Source organism: Mauremys mutica, chromosome 2, assembly GCF_020497125.1.
Source record: "Mauremys mutica isolate MM-2020 ecotype Southern chromosome 2, ASM2049712v1, whole genome shotgun sequence".
Classification (NCBI taxonomy): Eukaryota; Metazoa; Chordata; order Testudines; family Geoemydidae; genus Mauremys; species Mauremys mutica.
The window spans coordinates 66,379,232-66,397,769 of NC_059073.1; the positions used below are offsets into that span (position 1 = coordinate 66,379,232).

At 42.6% G+C, this 18,538-nt stretch overlaps 1 protein-coding gene across 3 annotated transcripts in view; it reads left to right on the plus strand.

Moving 5' to 3' along the window:
* Positions 1-18,538, plus strand: part of LOC123365316 (aspartyl/asparaginyl beta-hydroxylase-like) — a 64,448-nt gene that overhangs the window by 17,660 nt on the left and 28,250 nt on the right. The gene's annotated exons all lie outside the window — the stretch shown is intronic.

The following is an 18,538-nucleotide window of genomic DNA, read 5'->3' on the forward strand; positions in this document are numbered from 1 at the left end:
AAGTAGAGGGGTGGCACTTGCATGTCATGGCCATATTCCCTTCCTGGCTCCATCAGGCAGCGCCACCCGGACCCTCAGTTCCTTTTTACTGCTCGTGGCTCAAGATGGAGTTCTTTGGTCTAAACCTCACAACAAATTCAGTCCCCCCCCCCACCCCCATTGTGTATAGTTAGTAGTACCCTCAATGTTAGAGAAGTGTTAATTGTAGTAGTTTCCCTTGGTAATGCCTTCACTGGGGTTTAAACATTGTCCTTTGTTTCGGGGAGCAGACTCCACGTGCAGTCCATGTGAAGGAGCTTAGCATGATCTGCATATTTCTTAAGAAACAGACTCTTGTGGCCTCGGGACTTTTATCTGAAGCAGCACCTGCTTGGGTAGGCCATGCGGTCTGCTTTGGTACCAAAGCCCTCATTGGTTTGGAGATTACCCTTGGGCTCTGAGTGCGCTGCTGTTTCACATTCTGGAGTGGGTGCCTTTCTGAAGAAACAGGAGCTGTTTTCCGTCAACTGTGCTGAGGAAAAGGTTGCATAAGACCCAATTAAGATTCCTCTTGGTCATGGGGTGACTCATCTGCCTCCCCATGGACTGTCATGGAAAAGCATGGACTGGCATGGAGTTGGTGCTGGTGTGCAGGGTGTTGTAGGTACCTTTAAGCCTTCACTGGTACCAAGTAGGGAGGTTAGAAACCCTGTACCACCCACTCTTGTTCCAGCTTCTGGACTCAATGGATGCCTGGTGCTGATGAGGGACATGCCAGTACCAACTGTTTCCATGTTTGGTGGTTTACCAGATAGCTACACACCTATTCTGCCTTTTGGTTCTGATCGCTTTGGTTCAGGACTTTGCCGGCCTGCATCAGCTATAGCCCCGTGAATTGAGTGAGCCACTGAACTATTGGGTCTATTAGTATTGCTCCCCAATGTTCCCCTTTCACAGGGGAATCTTGCTGCTGTCGGTACTGCAAATGCTTCTGTGCTGACTTTCACCATCATCGATATTGGTACCACAGACAGTCTGGTACCACTGTTTGCTTCAGGACCAATGCTGCTTCCGACATCGGCATACTCAGTACTGATGGTACTACTTCCATCAGCAGCACTGCTTCCTGCCTTGTTTTGGATGACGGATGAGTCAGACTTGCTCTGGTCTTTCTCCACCCTTATTTCTGAGATTCCAAGACTTCTCTGTGTCTGAACTGGGGTTGTCATCATCCTGCTCTCTATTGCCTGACCAGCATTGAGGGTTATGATGGACCGTTACAGGTACCAGGATTGGCATGCATCTTGTGGTCAGGATGGAGGTCCCATGCCTGGTGTATAGTGGCCACCAGTACCGTACCCACATCAGCGGCCTCCATAGAATCTGTGGGATGCTCCTCAGTCGCAGGTGTCCCACTCTTCATCTTTCTGGAAGGCGAGATTGTCAGCCAGGTTTGCAGAGATGACCAATCTGCCACAAGCCCAGGCATGGCAGTGCTGCTCCCTGCAGAGCCTCCAGAGTTGTCCCGTCTGAATGCATGAGCTCTGTAACAGAATCCAGCTTTGGTGCAGTTAAGATGATGTTGTGCTGCCTCTCTTGTCCTTACCTTCAGTACTAGAGGATTTTAAGGCATACCAAGATTTATTGCAGCATATAGCTGTTTCCCTCTGTATCCAGGTAGAGTTCTTGGAAGAGAACATCTGCAAATTGGTAGAGTTGCCTTCCCTATCAATGATGCACGGTGGCTTCAATACCACTTGTGGCTAAGTGCTTGGAAAAGCACTGTTTCAATCCCATGCAGAGTTTTTGAGGAGTTTTACTGCTGTCTGGCCTCCAATTTCCTAGTTGTAACTACAGTGAATGATGGAGCCCAGCAGGGCTGGTTCACGTGTACCCCCAAGGATAGGAACTCTGAATGGTTGGACTTCATGAGCAGAAAGATTTACGAACTGTGACGAACTAGGCATGTTCTTAATGTTTTCTCTGAATACTGTGTTGGTGCCTCAGTGTCCCCTATGCAGTTCTTAAGTATCTAGCAGACTAAAGGGCCAGTGCACCTAAATGCCTGTCTCCTAGCAACTGTTGGCCTGGGCCCCTCCCCAGCAAAGGTGCCAACTGAAGGTGTTGGAGACAAAGAGGTCAGGTGACTTCCTGGCCCGGGAAAGGAACTGAGCAGAGGAGGAGGGGCTGGAGGGTTTTCATTCTGGAGCTGGCTGGGGACGAGGAGTGAAGTACAGACTTGGGAGTCTAGCTCACTGCCCCTAGAATGGACCCGGCTGAGGGGTCCGGTTCGTGGTACCTACAAGCTCTGTTTTAGACCGTGTTCCTGTCATCTAATAAACCTCTGTTTTACTGGCTGGCTGAGAGTCGCATCTGACTGTGAAGTCGGGGTGCAGGACCCCGCTGGGGCGGGCTCACTGTGGGAAGCGCACGGAGGGGCAAGGGATGCTGAATGCTCCAAGGAGAGACCCAGGAGGTGAAGACGTGTGAGCTGCTTGCCCTGAAAAAGTCTGCTCCAAGGGAGAGGAGGCTCCCCAAAGTCCTGCCTGGCTTTGTGGGGAGCAGTTCCAGAGCATCGCCCAGGGACTCCGTGACAAGCTCTTCCTTATAAATATGAATGGCTAACCAGCAAGCCTTGCTGTCCAAGTATGACTTCAACTGGATAGCTGGGTCAGAGTTTGCAGACCAGCTGCCAAAGGCTTTACAAGAGGGGTTTTGCGCATTTGTCACTGAGGGTTGCTTGGTAGCTTAGACATCTTTGCAGTCCACGCTAGACATCATGGCTTCTGCAGTTGTCATAACTGGGGCTTCCTGTCTTTGGAATTCAGGCATTGCCCCCGATGTCCAGCAAGCCATTGAAGATTTGCCCTTTGACAGCCAAAAACAACTCTCAGGTGAAACTTCAGAGACTCTGCTCTCCTTCAAGGGCTATCATGTGGTCCTTGGAAGTGTATGTGCTTGTGGTGCAGAGGCACCACTATGATGTTCAACAGTGGCAGCAGCAGCATCAGCATCAGTGCATGCTTGGACAGCCTTTCCCTTCTCTGAGGCAATGCGACTACTCCAGAAAGAGTGATAGATCCCACGGAAGAAAGCAGTTGGGCTTGAGGTTCGGACAGTCCAAGCACCCATTTTGACTCCTTGGTCCAGAGCCCTGTTGTAATTTGTTGCTCCTCTCACCTCATCTATGCCCTTTGGGGGAAGGCTGGCTTGCTTTCACAATGCTTTGGGCTCCGTCACCACCAATAGCTGGATCCTAAGCACTGTCTTATCAGTTATGCTATCAATTTCCTCTTCACACTACCTCCCCATTTTTCCTCCTTGGTCTCTCTTTAGGGACCCCCGTCATGAGATATTGCTTCTCAAGCAGGTCTGTTTTTCTTCTGGCTTTGGGAGCAGTGGAAAGGGTACTTCCCAGTATCCATATGCAAGGGTGGCATAAGACCCATCCTCAACCTTTGCAGCCTCAACAAATATATCCGGTATGGAGGTTCTGAATGGTCACTCTTTTGACTATCTTCCCTGCATGGTCTCAAAAGAATGGGTTTGCTGCTCTGAACCCCTACTTTTCATGTGGCAATTTTGTCTAGCCAGAGAAAGTTCCTTGAGTTTGTTGTGGTGGAACATCCCCAGAATTTTTACTAAATGTGTGGTGGTTGTTGGGTGTATCTCACAGAGGGGAATTCACATCTTCCCAGATCTAGACGTCTGGTTACCGAGTGGCAGATCCAGAGGGGAAGTTCTTGCTCATGATGGTACCACACTGAACTTGTTTGACCTATCAGGGTCTCATCCTAAACACTGGAAACTCAATGTTGGCTCCCACTCAAAAAATTGAATTCATTGGGACACTGTTAGATTTTTAGGGATGTAAAATGCTAATAGTAAGCATTAGTCTTACCAGTTAACCTGCCTTAATCATTAACCCCAGAACTGTCCAGAGCAGCCTTGTGCCGGCCAGCTGGCCCTTTAATCGGTTAACTGTTTCAACTAAATATCTTTAGACAGTTAACTTTTTAAATGGTATTTACATCCCTAGTAGATTCCATGACATCAAGAGCATTTCTGCTGACTGTTTGCAGCCTTCCACAACAGTTTAGACGTCTCTCAGGTTCTTGGACCACATGTCCATTTGCACACAGGTAGTCCAGTTTACAAGGTTGTGCATTCGCTCCCTTCAAATATGGCTTAGGACAGTCTGCTGTCATACTGTTCATCCTCTAGACAGGCTGGTTCATCCTGTTCGCTGGTCGTGGATGCCTTGCAATGGTGGATACATCCTCACAATGTTTACCAAAGCTCTGTTTGACTGGCTCTTGCCAGCCAAGTTGATTATTACTGACTCTCCCTGATGGATTTAGAGGGGGCACCTGGTGTCGCTGAAAGTACAGAGACAGGTTGGAGCAGGAGGCCTCTCTACATATAAGCTTGCTGGAGCTTTGGGCCATATACAGTGCATGTCACACCTTTTTCGTCACTGTCTGTGAGACTCAGTGGTTTACATACATTGCGGTGGTGTTCTCAGTGAGTATTATGTGAACGGGGGAGCACACTCCAGATTGCTCTGCCTAGAGGAGAACATTATTATGATAGCCATTCACTTACTGGGTTTCAGAATAATCTCGTGGTGTTTTTCCCTAAGTCACGGAAGGTCCTTGAAGACAAGTATCCACTGGGACAACAAGAAATGTCATTGGTTCTGCTCTCGAGAGGGCGTCAGTCCAGGCTCCCAGTCCAAGGTTTTCTATCTGTTGGTTCTCCTGTAAACCTTTCCCCCAGTCCAGGTCATTCCTTGGGTCATACTCAAACTCAAGGCTGTCTCATTATTGACCCAGCCTAGCTGAGATAGTGGTGGTTCTCCGATCTTCTCTTACTGTCTATTCAGCCTCCCATACTGCTGCCTCTCCATCTCGACCTACTAATTTGGAATCACGGTTGCACCTTGCATCCTGAGCTCAGATCCCGGTATTTCAGGCATAGCTGCTGCATGGTTGAGTGAGGAGGAAGAGCAGTGTTTGGCAGCTGTTTGGTGCGAAGGAACTGAGGGAGGGTTGGGGCAGCACTGCCTCATGTAGCCAGGGGAGGGAGTACAGGTAGGAGACGCGTGTGCCACCCCTTTTGGGTACTGTTAAATTATATTTCTGGCTCTGGTGCGCTGGGTGTGCATACACCTAAGTGGAATACATGGCTGCATCGCATCTTGAAGAACCAGTTAAGTAACCATTTCTTCTATTAGAAAAATACTAACCACGAGTGTCAAACTACCTCTTAGAAACATGATAGGCAGCTTATAACCTTAATGTTCTACCACGGAGAGCTTGTGTGTATATGTACACACAGTTTCTTACATTTTTGTTGTCCTATTCAAAAGTAGTTTAAATAGTATCTTAGATCTGTTTCTGTTATGAAGCTGACTCTTACTGTAGGGTAAGAGACAATTAATAAACTTAATTCTGCATTGTCATACTCATTTTTTGTAAATCTTTTGAATTTCCTGGTTTGCTGATACTAAAGATCTACAAATTTAATATTTCTTTCCCTTACATATTTACAACTTTAAGTGATGCTTTAGGATTTAATTGTTTTGGTCTGTGAGTTGAAAAACAATTTTAAGTGTACCTACTGTGTGTATGAGTGTGCACACTTTTTCAAAATTTGATAGATATAACACTGTTAAGGTCCACCATTAATAATGAAGCAATTAGGGTGGATAAAAGTAAACTTAAAAAAAGCAGATTTTTAAAAAATTTAAATGCATATTTTAAAAATAAACATATTAAAATTAAGTTAGAAATTGATAGCCTATATTACTCTAAACTCACTATGATCTGTTAAAATTGTTTAAATTAAAATTTTAAACAAATTAGCAGTATACTGGCTGAAATTTTTAAAGAAAGTCAAATCACTGAACTAATGACAGTTGCTGTGTACACTCTGGGGACCAGAATTTGAAGTGCTAAACCAGCTTTTAACAGCACCAGCCTCTCCTCCAGGTGCGGAGAGAATATTTTCTTTATTTCAGTTTTTATTCAATGAGTTCAGTTCACTGACAAGTTCATTCAGAGTTATGAAACTGATAGGTAATTGAAAAAACAGGAAAGGTATTTTTGCCTTCTTATCAATAAGTAAAAACTAGGTGTGAGAGCATGAGATCTACTAGTTTTAACATCTTCATGGCTCTGGTGACCAGAAACTATCAGTGCAGGGAAGAAAATCTAAGGGGGGCGGGGGGGAAAGGAGCTGAGCACTGGCATCTTCTGAGATAATATTAAAGGCACAATTTCAGGCTGACTGTCTGAATTTGAAGGAAAGATTGGAAGAATAGTAAGGGGCCAATATGGCCTCATCAGGAACTCTTTAGGAACCTGAAAATCGTATGGAATCTGACAAAAAGTGCGAACGTGGACAGATTGCTGAGGAGGCTTACAAAGAAATAGCACAAACATGTAAGGAGAAAATCAGAAAGGCTAAGGCAGAAAATGAGTTGCACCTAGGAAAGGACAGTAAGAAGTTCTAAAAATAAATTCGAAGCAAGGGAAAAACACAGAAATTGTGGGTCCACTACTGAGCAAGGAATGAGAGCTAATAATTAATAATATCAAGAAGGCTGAGATGTTTAATGCCTGTTTTACTTCAGTCTTCACTAAAAAGATTAATGCTGATCAGGTGTTCAACACAATATTAACAACAAGGTGGAAGGAACACAAGTCGGAATAAGGAACAGGTTTAAGAATATTTTGGTAAGTTAGATGTATTCATTTGAAATTTTAAATCTGCAATACGAGTTCTGCCTTTTTTTGAAAAACCATCCCTCCTCCTGCATTAACAGAGTTAATGCTGAAAGCCTAATGGTTAATACCCAAGAAAAAAAAATACCTTCTTGATGAAAATTCTACTTATTTTTTTTATAAACCTCTAACATTACAAAAATCTAGAAAGGAACAGCTTAAGGACGGAGCCTCCTCCATAGTGCCATATACTCTTTTTAGCATGCTGACTTGCACTGCTTACCCATGCATAACTTTCTACTAGAGGAGAATGTTATCAACAGAGCCATGCTGGCACTCAACAAATCTCCAAAACGTCATTAGAAAAGATAGAATCATAGAACTTAAGATCAGAAGGGACCATTATGATCATCTAGTCTGACCTCCCGCAAGATGCAGGCCACAAAAGCTGACCCACTCACTCCTGAAATAATTCTCTCCCTTGACTCAGCTGTTGAAGTCCCCAAATCCTGATTTAAAGACTTCAAGTAGCAGATAATCCTCCAGCAAGTGATCCCTGCCCCATGCTGCGGAGGAAGGCGAAAAACCTCCAGGGCCACTGCCAATCTACCCTGGAGGAAAATTCCTTCCCGACCCCAAATATGGCGATCAGCTGAACCCCGAGCATGCGGGCAAGACTCTCCAGCCAGACACTCAGGAAAAAGACTTTCAGTATCCCAACATTGACCCTCGGTACTAATTACCAGTGGTCGCACGTTATTGACCTATTGACTAAATCACGTTATCCTATCAAACCATTCCCTCCATAAACTTATCAAACTTAACACTGGTAGTTCAATGACTATATATACAAGCAGTATCTACTTTTGTGCTGTTTTTTAATGTAAAATAGATTATCTTGGGTAAATCTTATAGAACTGTCCAACATCATATGATGAAAATATTTTTCAAAACTGTTTGCTTCAGTGAAAAAGTATTACATAATCCTGTTTTTATACTGACTTTCATCAATAGCTTTTTTTTTAACTGAATTGACTTTATAGTTTCTGTAACAAGATATATGCATTTTAGTGGGAAGAAAGAAACTTGTTTGTTCAACATTAACTAGTCTGGACTGATCACTGATTTATTTTTTAAAACCTAGAAACATAATGGAAGTTGTAATAAATGACCTTCACTTATCCTAAACTTAAGTTAATGGTCTCATTCTATGTAATTATTGGTAACCAATCTCCCATTGGAAACAGGTAATCAGTACCAATATTAAATCTGTCCACACAGCTCAAACACTTGTTCAAGTCTTCATATCACTTTTGGATTACCATATCCTCCTTACTGATTTCTGTGATGCCACATTCCCCCTTGCAAAATACAGCATTAATGATTCTTTTCTTTGTACGTTCTGAATGTCATTTTCTCATTAGAAATTCAGACTTCCACCTTCACCCTCGGGTCTTTTGCTGTCCTCCCTTAACTGCCCTTTATGTGTGTTTTACACTCACTTTTGCATCCAGACTGTAATTAAACTGTAGGATAGTGATTATTTTTTCTGCTGTTTGTACAGCCTCTCATATGACATGGTCCCAATCTTGGTTTTAGGTATAGCTAGTTGAAATCTGGAATGTCCATTTCTGCAAGAAGTTCCAAAATTCTGAAATGGGGTGGGGGGAATCCTGCTTCAGAACAAAAAATATAAGTTCAGAAATTTCCTGCAGAAGACAAAATACTTTTTTTTTAAAATAATTGAAATATTTCACTTTGAAAACTTAGAAATATAATTGAGCCTCGGAGAACCAAGGGCTTTCAGGCTCCCTGCTGCAAAGCAGGGAGCCTAGACTTTCTTGCCCCCTCTCCCATCACAGGATTCACCCTGCCAGCCCCTGGCTCACCCCAACATTCATTTCCTATACTCCTGCTCTCATGCTGCACAGCATCTCTGGCAAAAATCCCTTGAGTGGGTTGACTTCTTCCATTATAAATTTGTTCTCTTTTTAATTCTACCATTTTTAAGCTAAACAGCTCTACTTCTGTAACTTAATTGAATCTTACGCCTGCAATCCCAACTGCCTTTTTGCCACCCCTAATGGACTCCTTAAAATCTCCTCTTCTCTTGCCTCTACTTCTCCCTGCACAGGATTTTGCCAATTTCTTTCAAGAGAAAACTGATCAAATATGGTGTGACCTTTCCCTTTCCTCTACCACCACCTCCTCCCCATGACGGTGTCCTTCTCTCTGGTCACGGATGCAGAAATTTATATTTATTTATTTTTGCTCCTGTTCTCTAACTCCTCCCATTGCCCCTGTGACGCCATCCCATCTTCTGACTTCCCTTGTGCCCGCTCTCATCCCCTACCTTATTCTTCTCCTTAACTTCTCGCTCACCTCTGGCTCCTTCCTCTCACAGTAAAAACCTGTTTAGTCTCTCCCATCTTAAGAGAACCCACCCTTGAGAGCACTTGCTTCTCTAACTAAACCCCCGTCCCTTGTGCCTTTTTATCTCTAAGCTCATTGTATGTGCTTTTTTATACTTGTTGTCTTGAGTTCCTCTCCTCCAATTCGATCCTTGACCCTCTCTGATCTGGCTTTCACCCCTTGCACTCAACTGAAACTGTTCTTGCCAAAGTGTGCCCTTAGCTCTTCTTAGCCACATCTCAGAACCAGTACTCCATCCTCATCCTCCTTGACCTGTCAGCTGCCTTCAGTGAAGTTGACCCTGCTGTTCTTGAAATCTTGTCTTTTCTTGGCTTCTGAGATTGTCCTCTCCTGATTCTCTTCCTACCTCTGATTGCTCCTTCAGAGGAGCCTCCTCATCCCCCTTCAGCTTCCTGTGGAGGTTCCACAGGGCTTTGTCCTGGATCCCTTTCTTTTCTCTCTACCTTATCTTTGCGTAGTCTCATCCTCAGACACAAATTCAACTACCATCTCTGGTGATGACTCAAATTGTATTTCTATATTCCAGACCTGTCTACTTCTGTCCACCCTAAAATCTCAGCCTATCTCTCTGACATCTCCTCCTTGTGGATGTCTAGCTGTCATTATTATCCTTCAAAATCCTCCTTCTTTGCTTTGATGTGTACAATAAAACTTGACAACAGCTAGGCTTCTGGTGTGCTGAGACCACTGCCATCTATCTCTCCATATCCATCTGTCTCGTCTTATACTTTAATTAAAAGCTCTTTGGGGTGGTGGCCATCTTTTTGCTCCCTCTTTGTACACATCCTAGCACAATGAGGTCTTGGTCCATGGCTGATGTTCCTGTGTGCTATGATAATACAAACAATAAGAAGACCCTGAGAACCCTGGCTAAGGCCGGGTGTCCAAGGGCTTCTGGAATTGCTAGTCTCTAGGCATTAAAAGGAATAAAAGTTGTGTATTTGTACACAGTGAACACAAGTGCTGCACTTAATCCTAACATATTGTCCTTTTAATTTTATGCATTAAAAATATAAATTACCACGTCATCCATGTTTTCGTGGTGTCTTTTCCTTTCAGGTTTTACTCCTTTTTCTGTGTCTGTAGTAGATCGTGATGTATCTTTTCTTGCATTGTTTCCAATGTCTATTTTTATCTTCCAACACCCCGCTTTTAACAGTAAGCCTTTAAAAAACAAGTTTTGGAAGAGAGAGAAATGTTCAGGCTTCACCCTAACTGATGAAGTTAAGAAGCTATTCCATAACTTCTTACTGCAGGTTTCCACACCTTTTTCTGAAGCAGGTGCTAGTTATGGTCAGAGACTGGATTATGGACTGCATCAAACACTGTTGTGATCCAGTATGTCAGTTCCTGTTATCTTAATCCTTTTCCTTAACTTACGTGTTCTAAGTTCCTTTACTCTCCCTTCTCTTCTCACTTTCTCCCTCCTATACCAATCCTTTTCTTATCTAATTTGTAAGCTCTTGATTTGTAAACTCTTTGTGGGAGGAAACCTACAGTAAAAGCTTTGTTATCCAGCATGTTGGGAGACTAGGGGGGTGCTAGTAAGTCAAAAATTCCGGTTAACGAAGAGGGAGGGAGTTTGGGTGCAGGAGGAGGCTGGGGGTTGGGAGGCAGAAGGGGGTGTGGGGCATGGGAGAGAAAAGCCAGTTACTAGTGCTTTCTGGTTGGTAAAGTTCTGGATAACCTGGTTTTTACTGTAGGCATCTTTGCAAATACAGTATTACTGCCTGGCAGGATATAAATATATTTACTCTACTTTTGTTGATAAGAAACCATAATCCCCCAAAATACAATTGCAAATAATTCACAACACTAGAGAGGAAAATAAGGTGTTAGTGGGAGATGCTGCTTGTTAAATGATCATAGTAATTCAGGAAAAGGTTTTTAAATACGTGTAGAGAAACCATAATCAGCTAATTTTAAAAATCAGGTCATCCACCAACTATAAATTTCTTCAAAGCGCCCCCCCCCCTTTTTTTAAGAAGGCGTAACCAAACACACATTTTAAAATCTTTGCATCTACTCTGACTTGGCAGTGCTCACTGAATACAACTTGTGATTCAAAATAGGAAGGGAATTCAAATAATCGGGAAAAGAGACAGAATAAGTGGTGGAGACAGTGGCCATATAATGGGGGCCAGTTAAGGTAATTACTATGTATAGTCTATCACACACGGATACCTGAAAATGCTGTTTTGACAACTATAAACATACACTATGATTCAGTGTTTCTGAAATGTGGCCACAGCCTCTTGGGCAGTGATTGAGGGGTGCGGGGGGGGGGGGGGAAGCAGCAGAGCCACAAATGCCAAACACCTGTGAGAGTTTCCCACCTTCCCAGGAGTGGTGAGGTTCAGGTTTCTGGCTTCAGCTCTGGGGTGGCGGGCTCTGTTCTCTGGCCGTGCAGCAACAGGCTCCATCCTATGGCTGCAGGGTTTTGGGCTCTGACCCTGTCCAGGGTCACCACCTCATCGCCTCTGGCCCCTGCTGCCTCCCCTGGCCCACTCTGCTTCCCTACCCACCTCCCAATCCAAGGCTTAAATTTGTCCTCCAGCTTACCAGGGCTAAATAAGTCTGTTACAAATATCACTTTTCACATGTTTGTTAATATCACTTTTCACTGCCTCCAAGCTAGCAAGACTGCTGCTATGAAAAGTGATATTAACATACAAATATCACTTTTAATGGAAACAGACTCACTAGCTAGCAAGTCACTATTAAAAAAAAAAAAGCAAGCAAAAAACAGATAAGAACATGCAAAGCACTGCATTTGTGTTTCCATTCTGTTTAGATTCAGTAAAGAATGCAGACAACTGTATGTTATTTTTATTATTGAGTCGGCAAAAAACCATACATAAATAAATTACACTGATTTGGACCTGTATATTAACATATTTATTTGTTTTTCCTAAAGTTAATTAAGTATTTTAGGAAAAATGGTCAGAGCGGCCACCAGCAAAACCTTGGACTGGGAGCCCCCATTCACCCAACAAAGCTTTTGTATTAGATTTCCTCCCACAAGGAGTTTACAAATCAAGAGCTTGTTGCCATATTTGGTGATTTTAAAAAATAAATGGCCATATCCCTGTCTATAGTATAGTACTGTTGTTGTTCTCAGAATAGGGAAGGCATTGTGACCTAAAGAGAGCTTTTGAGGATGAAGGGCATTAAGGGTTAAATATGTGGAATGTAGCATTGTCACAGTTATCTAATTTTTCTATCAGAGCATCACTGTGGATGTTGGTCACCACTGAATCGGTTTAGTTTTAAATGGTAACAGTCATGTGCAGGTTTTCAGAACCGAAAAGGAGGTGAAGGATGCCTCTATATTTGATTGTGCCACATTATTTTAGAAATGTTATGCTTCTAGAGCAGGAGTCTCACACTCAAATGACCATGAGGGCCACATGAGGGCTAGTTCATTGGCCCGAGGGCTGCATCACTGACACATCCCCCCCCCCTCGCTGCCCCCAGCCCTGCCCCCGCTCCACCCCTTCCATGAGGCCCCGCCTCTTCCCACCCCTTCCTTGCCCCCATTCCCACCCCAACTCCGTCCCCCCCTGCCCCCAGAATGTGCATGAGGGGTGTGGCGGGGGCTCAGGGCAGGGAGTTGAGGTGCAGCAGGGGGCTCAGGGCAAGGGGTTGGGGTGTGGGGTGCAGCAGGGGGATCAGGGTAGAGAGTTGGGCTGAGGAGGGATGTGGGATGTGGCAGGGGGCTCAAGGCAGGGGGTTGGGGTGCAGCAGGGCGTTGAGGTTCAGGCCGTGGGCTCAGGGCAGGGAGTTTGGGTGCACCAGGGGGTTGGGTTTCGAGTTCAGGCGGGGGGCTCAGGGCAGGGGATTGGGGTGCAAAAGAGGTGTGGGAATACAGCAGGGGGCTCAGGGCACGGGTCTGGGGTGCAGGACGGGGCTGAGGGCAGGGGGTTGAGGTGCAGGCAGGGGGCTCAGGTCATGGGGTTGGGGTGTGGGGTGCAGCAGGGGATTGAGGTGCAGGCAGGGGGCTCAGGGCAGGGAGTTGGGGTGCAGAAGGGGTGTGGGATGCAGCAGGGGGCTCGGGGCACGGGGTTGCGGGGCGGGGTGTAGGAGGGCTTCAGGCTCTGGGGTGGCAGCGGTACACACTGGGGCTGGCAGCCAGCCAGCCAGGGCACCTCTGGGAAGTAGCTGGAACCATGTCCCTGGGGGAGGGGGACGCAGGGCTCTGCATGCTGCTTGACGCGCCTCCAGGTACCTCCCCCGAAGCTCCCATTGGCCGCGGTTCCCCCCCCTCTCCTGCCGCAGGGACGTGATACCAGCCGCTTCAGGGAGTGGCGCGGGCTGCTTGGTGGGCCGCAGGAAATAGCCCCGTGGGCCGTGTGTTTGAGAGCCCTGTTCTAGAGAGATATGATGTGGTTACCCTTGGTAAAATCAACATGGGCTTTGTAGGAAAATGCTCATTTAATAAGTTTTAAAAAAAAAAACCTGTGTGTGTGTATTTATGCTGCTGAGTTTGAGAAGTCATTTTGGGACTGAAGTTAATCTTCATTCTTTTTTTGCTAATGCAAAATGGCCAATAGCCCTGACCCAATTTAAGAATGCTAGAGGCAAAGTTGAGGTGCAGTTGAAATACTCAGAGAATAAATATGAATTCCTGGAGGTTCTTAGTCATGTTTAAGAGATTTTTCATTTGTAGTTTTTTAGCTGTGTTTTATCCTTAATGTGGATAGCAACAAATTTCAAGTAAACTATTTACTCAGGATGTTAGGAAAAAATGTATGTGCCAACACAAAGCAAGTTTCTTGGGTGAAGGCTAGCTTGAAAAATGCTACACAGACAAACTCTGGGTCCAGACTTTTGTTTTAGTTTATACTGCTGGATCTAATGCCCTTACAAGTCGGGCATTGAGGCATGACTTATTACAAAAAATACAGCAGCACAATTTGTTCTGTTTCATTTGCCTGGTATGTTTGGTGTTCAGGGATTAAGGGAGGAGAAAGGACCAACTATCCAAAATGCTTTGTTAAGAGGGAGTAAATTTGATTGTTGCCAGCACTGGATTTCCTTATGAGTGCTTAAAAGCCTGTAGCTTGTGAAGATGATTGCTCTAAAAATAGCTTTGGAGAAGAGTTTGCAGTCAGGTCCAGTTTCAGATTCTAGCTGAGTTAGCTTTATTAAACTACTTTTTTTGTGTGTGTGCGCCACTGTTACAAGACTAGATTGAGGGTAACTTGTTCCTTATTCCTCTTGGATGTTGATTTTGGACTCCAATATACTTTATTTTATCCATGGATAAGGGACACTAACGCCATGGCTGAAGATTCAGGTATAATTCTAACCTTTGGCAGAAACGAACCAAAAAAAATGCATAATTGTCCTTTGGCTGTGTCTGTTTTTTGTGTTCAACAGAATAACCGGCTTATTGTAGTATGTGGGTGCTTCGGATTCAGTTTACTATTTTGCTCTGCATCACAAACTGTTTTATTTTTCCTATTTTAAATGAATTCTGAAGTAGAGATCTTTTCTCCTAGGTTTTATGGCAGGTGGTCAATCATACTATGCTAAAAAAATATGTTGAGTATTCCTATTGAAATGGGAAGGTTTCACTTGAACATGCTGTTTGTTTGTTTTTTATTTACTTATTTATTTGAGGTAGAGCAAATTTCCAAACATATTAAGAACCATAGGTAAATGAACAAATTCGTTCCCACATAACCTCTTTATTCATAGAAACCAGTCATAACCAGTAGCTTAATATTTGTTATTGAAGAGTATTATGCAGTTCAAGACACTTATGGTATCTGTATAAAGACATATGGCAGGGTAAGCAAAGGCTTACCAGATATGGAAACTGACCTACTTTCTACATAGCTGATATGTGCAGAGAAAGGACTTCAAAGTTAAATTAAGGCCCTGGAATGAGTTCAAATCCAGAGTTAGTATTCCTTAATGGTTAGTTAGCTTTTAGCTCTTACTCTGTGTATGTATGTTTGCCTCTGCAAATGATGAATGAATCTTATGGTGACGAATTTAACATTTGCTTTAAAAAAAAAATTGTTGCAAGTTAGAGCAGATATCAAACAAAAACAAACAGTTCTGTATAGCAAAATTGTTCAAAGCACTTAAAGGTTGGGAGTCAAAGCTTGCAAATTGAAGCTACACTTGTAACAGATGTTTGTGTTGTAGGATCTGATTCTGCGAGACTTGGATAAAACTTTTTTAGAAGTGGAAGTGTGCAGCAGTAATATTAGGTTACTTATTTAATTTAAAAAAACTGTATTATTTAGATGTCCTGTCTTGTTGCTCTGTGGTGCACAGTCCTTTTTCCAGAGACAAATAGTGGTAAAGAAAATGCCACGCAAGAAAAGAGTATAGACATGTAAAATAGAATCATGCTATATTTGCTTATGCAAATACAAATAGTTTTCTTTAATGATACAATATAAGATCTTTGTCACAGACTTCTTTTAAAACACCCATTTAATATAAACTGTTCTTATGAAACATAATTGTGATTTATGTACTTGTAAGAGTTGGATGTGCTTATAAAATGGCATATTTATCTATGCTCTCTGTAAACATTCAGTAACTTCTTAGCCAGGGCATTTTTTATGTGATTTGTAATATTTGCTGAATATATTACAACACATCGTTTATCTTTGCCTGTAACCTTCCCTTGTGAATTTAACCAGTAATCACTAGTGTATTGAACTATACTCACGTGTCCAAGCATGAGGTTAAACTGTCTTAATCTTTTTCTAAAGATTATTGGAAACACCATACTAGGGGAATGTTTTATGGTTAGAATGTCAAAGAAACAGAATTCTATACTTAATTTTTTCTTATCTGTGCTTCTAGGATCAATATTAAATAGATTTTTTTTCCCACTATAAATATTGCATCAGTAACAACTGAGCTAAGGCAGCTATTTTTGGGACTGTCTTTACTCTGCATCTAACACCATGAATATGGTGAAGGGTTAGCTTAGTATGTCTGATCCTGACAACAAGGAGGGACTGGAAGCCCTTCTGCACTGACTTCCCCTCCCTCCCCTGTCCCTCTGTCATGTAAGCCAGCTAAAGAGGCCACCACTATCTCTACTTCCTCTACCCTTATCTAGGGCTACTACCTTTTAGTGTGAGATATAACTTGTGATCATTTAGATCTAGTTTTGCCTAATTAATCCTACTAGAGATGGCAAACAAATTTTTGATTAGACTTAATATGATAATACTGATATTAAACACAAATCTTAATCACAGTATATTAATGATGCTTAAATATTCTTTGTATTTGAAAAATGCATAACATATCTTTTTAATTTGGCAAAGATTTGGCCTAAACTATTTGGGTTAACTCCATTGTCTGGCAACCTTTGAAAAGTTGAGCCATTACAGTAACTTAGCTGCTGTATTGTTTGATTATAATACCCTTTTGTAAAGTTTTTACTTTTCCCGAGTGGGCTTGAAGTGCATGCACATTACACATCTAAATAATCACTAATTCCTTTTCCTTCTAATTAATCATATTGGCCGACTCCCTTCACCTGTGGGAAAACCCAGGAAAAAAAATTGATTATTCTGTTCTTATTCATTTTATTTGTTTATAACGTATGTGTTCTTGTAAAAATGTTAATCTTTTTTGGTATTTTTACTTTTAAAAAAAATTATGAGCTCTTATTTTTAGCTGGATTTTTTTTCATTGTAACTTTAATGTCTCCAAGAAACACCTTGAAGGTTTAAGATATTCTCCAAATACATCAAGAGCATTGATGAATTCTGTGCTTTTAGGACCATAGTTCAGGTGAATGAGAGCTGTTAATGGATGTTGCATCAAATAGGGATGTAACTATCAGTTAATAAAGTTAACCAGTTAAATGGTTAAAATTATATCGTTTAACCAGTTAACTGTTAACCAAGGTCCCTGGTGCGGCCGGGGCAGAGGTTAGCGATTTAAGGTCAGTTAATGGTAAGCTATTGCTTACCGGTTAACCGTTTTAACCTTTTACATGTCTAGCTTCAAATAGTCATTTTTCTGGAGTTGTTCTGAGAAGTCTGCTAGCTGTGCTTTCTCTTCCACAGAAAAATTGAACTTTGGTTAGTCAGTATTGGAGTTCCTCCTCAGTACTTTTATCCAGGTTGATTCCCCACCCCCGAATGCTTGACTTTTAACCATTTTCGGTAGAAATTGAGTCCTTGAACGGGCTGATTGATTCAAAGTAGGATCTTGGGTTGCAGAGTGGCACTTTTTATGAGGCCTCCCAAAAGGGTTTAAATCTGTTAAGGCATATTCAATTTTAGGAGGCTCTACCTTCCTTCATGGAAGTGACCTACTCTTTCCATTAATTTATGCCTAAATTACTTCTGTTTAGCATGTTAGCTGAAATACTGTCTTCAGTTTGTTTTCAGGGAACAGTTCCCAAAGATTTGTGCTCTGGATACATTAAGGTCTGTAATTACTCTTTAAACCTGCATTAACCAAGTCTTAACTCAGCAGTGCAAGGAGTAGGTTGTTCTCTTGCTTAGATTGAGTGTCTGCAAGATTAAGACTGGAGAGCAGGGACTACCTGTCTGATACTTCTGTGAGCAAGTGGGTGGGGAGTAGGAATAGCACTGGGTCTGCCATCATTTGCCAACAAGAATTGTTGGCTAGGTACACAGCAGGGAGTAAACTGCTGTATGAACATGTTTGAAGTAATCTTTTCCCTAGAGCAAGGGGGAAGCAGGGGAGAAATTTTGATGCTCTGAGTCACATTTCTTTCTCTGCCCTTAATAAAGGAAAGCTCGTACCAGATTGTAATTTTACAGTTTAGCCCTTTGAGTTGGGTACATAATACACTAACTCTGTTTTTAATATGAAGGCTTTAGAAACTTTTGGCAAATGGATAAAATCCATCATTTTCCTCATCCTTTTTGAGTAGTAGAGATGGGAGCAACAAGGTGTCTGAGTTCCAGATCAAAACCTGTAATGTGTTCTAGCATTTGAGCTCTGTCTACACACGTGACAATGGTGTGTTTTTTAAAATGTTACCTCAGTCAATTTATCTTAACTAGATTGAAAATCCCCTTTAAACCATTGTAGATCTGATTTAACACCCCTTAGATCTTTTGATCTGGTCATATTGTCACTTTGGTGGGAGCCTAGGAAACAATACAACCAATTTAAACCATCTAAAAGGAGTTAAACTGTGTATTTGCTGGCATTAAGTAGGTGCATGTTCAATCACGTTAGCTTCACTCATTTAAAAAACACACTTTTTGCCTGCGTATGCAAACCCTGGATGTCTATTACAATTACTACTAATAAAGGAGATAATAGTAGTGAAAGTAACTTAAACCTGGTCTAAAATTTATGTTAAACTATCTGTCACTTTTGGGGTTAAGACCACTTAAGCCCTGGTACTGAGCCCAGAGAACTGCGAGGTC